Raw genomic sequence first — 5,352 nt, 5'->3', positions numbered from 1 at the left:
AATCCCAGCACTTGGGAGGCCGAGGTGGGTGGATTGCCTGAGCTCAACAGGTTCGAGACCCACCTGAACCAGAGCGAGACCTTGTCTCTAAAAATAGCCGGACAGTGTGGCAGGTGCCTGTAGTCCCGGCTGCTGGGGAGGCTGAAGCAAAAGAATTCCTTAAGCCCAGGAGTCTGAGGTTGCTGTGATGCCATGGCACTCTAGCAAGGGCAACAAAGTGCAACTCCATCTCTCCCCACAAAAAAAGAAAAAGAAAAAGAAAAAAATGCAGGTTCTGACTTGGTACTCTGCATTTCTGAAAGGTTCTCAAGTGATGTAGATGCTGGTCCTCCAACCCTGCCTTGAATAGTAAGGCTATAAATTAATAACACAAAACAGAAATAGAAAAACAAACATTATCTTTATTTCATAATCTTTGATATTTAAAATACACCTCATTGAACATCCACATTAACAATAGAATCCTCAGTGTTCAACATTGCTTTGGAAGCCCGGCTTTCGAAGGACCAGACAGGAAGGCCTGTGTGTGTATCAACAGCAAACCAACTTAGGAGAGACAAGCACACACAGAGTTGGTTCCTGAGCAAACAGCACTGCCACAGTGCACTTGTATCATGGCCAAAAGATGATCCTTTTTTTTTATTTCACATGGTTTCTGTACTTGAATTTCAAATATTTATACAGAAGAGTAATTTTTTAGAAAGTTATTCCTAGTAGTCCAGTGTTATAGGATTAGATAATCACATTTCAAATGTGCATTTTCCTCTTTCAAAGAAAAAAACATTACAAAGATTCCAGGAAATATTCCCCTTTGAACTACACACAAGACGAATAAGCACTTCCTAAACAAATCAGGAATGTCCATATATATTTCACTAATGTTTCCCACTTGCTTTGTCTAACAGTCTTGACATTGTTTTAGATACACTATTACTAAACAAGCCAATTAGAAGCTATGTTTTTGGCATTAATTCTTAAAATACCAGGCCATTTTTGGAAAAGTAAAAATAGCAAAGATTTTCTTCAAATTGAAAATAAAATCAAAATTCAAGAATTAACCAACAATGTCAAAATGTTTTCATTCATGAAAGTAGAACACAAAAATATTTTTATTATGTTTAAGACTTCAATAAACAATATAAAGCCAGCTCATTTATTAGCGAAAGGTGCTGATAAAGGACTTGGGAATGAAAGGTTTTTCTTTTGAGACAGAGTCTCACTTAGTCACCCTTGATAGTGCTGTTACATCATAGCTCACAGCAACCTCAGACTCTTGGGCTCAAGCAATTCTCTTGCCTCCGCCTCCCAAGTAGCTGAGGCGCCTGCCACAACACCGGGCTATTTTTAGAGATGGGGTCTGACGCTGGCTCAGGCTGGTCTCGAATCTGTGAGCTCAGGCAATCCACCCACCTCACGAATCCAAGTTTTTACTTTGAATAAAAAAAAAAATTATGTACACTGCTGAAATGATTCGTTCATCTGATATGGTTTTTATTAAAGTTATGTATCACATTTCCATACCTATTGGGGTCCAGATACAACAAACAATTCATTTTAAAAATAGTGGCCTGAAGCCTATTCAATTCTGAATAGTTCTTTTTTTTGTTTTGTTTTGTTATTTTGTAGAGACAGAGTCTCACTTTATGGCCCTCTGTAGAGTGCCATGGCATCACACAGCTCACAGCAACCTCCAACTCCTGGGCTTAAACGATTCTCTTGCCTCAGCCTACCGAGTAGCTGGGACTACAGGCGCCCGCCACAACGCCCAGCTATTTTTTGGTTGCAGTTCAGCCGGGGCCGGGTTTGAACCCGCCACCCTCAGTATATGGGGCTGGTGCCTTACCGACTGAGCCACAGGCGCCGCCCTGTTTTATTTATTTATTTATTTATTTTTTAATTTTAGTAGCTGGCAGATAAAGTTTTTAATAGGATCTCAATATTAACTATTAAATCCTAAGAATTTAAAACATCAAGATTTAGTTTTCAACTTAAGATTCTTAAATCATGTTTTGATTATGCACTGAATCAATCTTTTTTGTATAGGTCCAATGTGCCATTTAAAAAAATTTAGTAACTCTTGATTTTAAAAATAGTAACAAACATGTAGACATTCAAGATGTGATTTAGGCTCTGACTAGAATAAAATTTATTTTATTCAACTTGATATTAAATAAAACAATATAGATTACTGGTAGTTTTGCCTATAACTTTGGCATTATGAATAAAGCATTAGGAAAAATCAAGTTTTAAAGAAAAAAAAAGCACCTCCTTAAAGAAAATATTCTGTAAATTATAAATTATTTGGCCAAGATCTTAAAAGTTTAAATATAGCATTTACCTGCAGCAACCTTTTCAAACAATTTATATTACTGAAATATTTGCACGTTAATTACTGTAAAAAATGTATATTGATGGTTTTAGATCAGAGATTACTCTGAATTTTTAAAACATAAATAACTACTTACTAAATTCGTTGACATCTGAAAATATGAAAGTGGTATTGCCAAAGTGTGTTTAAACTTTAAAGCACTAGTATTACCACTGTACATATTTTATCCCAGTAATACAAATTATACATTAGAAAAATGATACCAATAGTTTAAATATTAAACATCAAGGTGTTCCCAATTGGTAAAACAGAATGGAAATCTTTATAAGATTCTTAGCAGGACAGTTGTTGTGAATTTCATTGTTCCCAACTTTCTTGCAAGTGGTCTGCAGTAAATGGCAGTTCTTGATGAGTAAACTAGCTTTGTATAACTTTTACACTTTTTTATTTTTGAGACAGAGTCTCATTCTATTGCCCTAGGCTAGAGTGCCAATGATGACAGCCTAACTCACAGCAACCTCAAATTCACGGGCTCAAGTGATACTCTTTTTCAGTTCCTGAGTAGCTACGGCTATTGGGGCCCACCACAATGCTTGGCTAGTTTTTCTATTTTTAGTAGAGACAAGGTCTCCCTCTTGCTTAGGCTGGTCTCAAACTCCTGAGCTCAAGCAATATTCTCACTTTCACTTCTCACAGTGCTAGGATTACATGTGTGAGCCACCACAGCCAGCCTAAACTGTTTGATACTATGGTTTTAAGTATTGACATCTCTTCTTAATGGCCAATCAATTAAGAAATGGAATCTAAATATTCATTAAATTTAAGCCAACCCAAACAAGATGGCAGTTCACCAGTGTTTTTGGATAGGCCTGCCAAATAGAACAATTGCAAAACAAACTAAACAACACATTCAAACATATCCAATGTGTGCTCAGTTCTGCTTTAAAAAGTCCTTAACAACTAAAAGTTAACATTCTACTATATTTTCTTTCTTTTTTTTTTTTGTAGGGACAGAGTCTCACTTTGTAGCACTCAGTAGAGTGCTGTGGCATCACACAGCTCACAGCAACCTCCAACTCCTGGGCTTAGGCAATACTCTTGCCTCAGCCTCCCGAGTAGCTGAGACTACAGGCGTCCACCACAACGCCCGGCTTTTTGTTGCAGTTTGGCTGGGCCAGGTCCGAACCCACCATCCTCGGTATATAGGGCCGGCGCCTTACCCACTGAGCACAGGCGCTGCCCCATACTACTATATTTTTTTAAGTGCTTTAACTAGGGTATATATATATGAACTTCATAAATTCTAAAGTTAAAAGTTTAAATGCATATTGCTTTTCTCATTTTTATGTTAGGTAGCTCATCAAATGTATGAAGTTTAATGTAACTATTCAATGGGAAAAAGCAATGGCCAAATATCCATGGATAATATTATGTGACTAACATACTTGGGATATTACATACCCGTTTAAGTCTTAAAATATTTATTTTTGTAAATATGAAATTAGTACTATTAAACTCTTATATCCCTTGCACTTTTAATTATACTAAAACATTTTCAACTGTTAAGACTTTTGAGACAGACTTTCACTGTTGCCAGGCTAGAGTGCCACGACATCAGCCTAGCTCACAGCAACCTCAAACTCTTAGGCTCAAGCAATCCTGCCTCAGCCTCCCGAGTAGCTGGGACTACAGAGGTCCACTACAATGCCCAGCTAGTTTTTCTACTTTTCATAGAGATGGGGCTCTCTTGCTCAGGCTAGTCTTGAACTCACAAGCTCAGGCAATCCACCCATCTCAGCCTCCCACAGTGTTATTAGGATTACAGGTGTGAGCTACCACATCTAGCCTAAAAGAAAACTTCAGATTTTAAAATTGTCTAAATTTTGTGTAAGGGAAACTTCAAAAAACTTTAATTGGCACAAAATGATGACTAAAAAAACTCTTCTATCAAAGAAAAAGCTATTTCAAATAATCATAAATAAAAGATTTTTTATCTCTTCATTTAGCAATAAATCCTAGATTCAAAAACTTTCCCTGATAAAATATGTGCAGTCATACTATACTTTAATTATTTACCTTGTCAGCTGAAATTTCTTCTTAAATTTTAGCCTATGAACAATTCAACATTCAAAAGGTGATGGAGAAGAGACAACAGCGTCTATAACACCCATTTCAGAGAGACATGGTTTTCATGAAAATCAGACTATTGTACTGACCCCATAAAAAACTCAGTACATTTCAATTAAAAAATATTTGTCAATAAAGACTTTCAGTTTGCAGCTTCCACTGCCATGTTTTGTAGGGCAGCAGTGCTCAGGAGGCTTGTGCCTGCAGCCTATGGCTGCACTGCTCTCTGGTAAAGGTGCATAGTTAGTGGCCAAGACCTCTGGACTAGGATAGCGCTCCCGGTGCAGGCAGGGGAGCTAAGCCTGAGCCATGGCCAGTACAGTGGTAGCAGCTGGACTAACCATTGCTCCTGCAAGATTTGTATACTATTATGTTTTGCAAGCTGTGAAGCACATGGAATCTCAAGTAAAACAAGTTTTTTGAAGTCTACCAAAATCTACCTTCAGTGGTGACTATTAACAGAGGTGGGTTTGAACCCAAAATGAGAAAATGGGAAGCACTATTAATAGTAGGTGTAAGCCCTACTGCCAGTAAGGGAAAAATAGGAGATGCTCATCAATGAATTATGCTCTTAAATCACCAGGACAGAAGAGGATCTCCTTATATAGCAGCCAAAATCAATAAAGCTACAGATTTACACTAGAAGGCTAAGCTAAAATATGAAATAAGTGTATGATGAATTTTAAGTTCACATTAGTTTGTGTATATGAGTGCCAACTTTTTATAATACAATGCCTTAGACATACAGTTTCTAAAAATGAAAAATAAAAAAGTACAGACTTTCTTATAAACAGACCCACTAAGGTTGTGACTTCTATAGTTCTTAAGCTATCTAAACATGATGCAAGGTAAATAAATTTTTGTTAGTGAATTATTTTCATGTTCCAGATCACCAT

At 37.0% G+C, this 5,352-nt stretch overlaps 1 pseudogene; it reads left to right on the top strand.

The window, feature by feature from the left end:
• The first annotated feature begins 389 nt into the window (after positions 1-389).
• Positions 390-5,132, top strand: LOC128594770 (mitochondrial import inner membrane translocase subunit TIM14-like; annotated as a pseudogene).
• The last annotated feature ends 220 nt before the right edge of the window (positions 5,133-5,352 follow it).

This window comes from Nycticebus coucang, chromosome 9 (genome assembly GCF_027406575.1).
Source record: "Nycticebus coucang isolate mNycCou1 chromosome 9, mNycCou1.pri, whole genome shotgun sequence".
NCBI classification, from domain to species: domain Eukaryota; kingdom Metazoa; phylum Chordata; class Mammalia; order Primates; family Lorisidae; genus Nycticebus; species Nycticebus coucang.
This window is presented reverse-complemented; position numbering and strand designations above follow the sequence as displayed.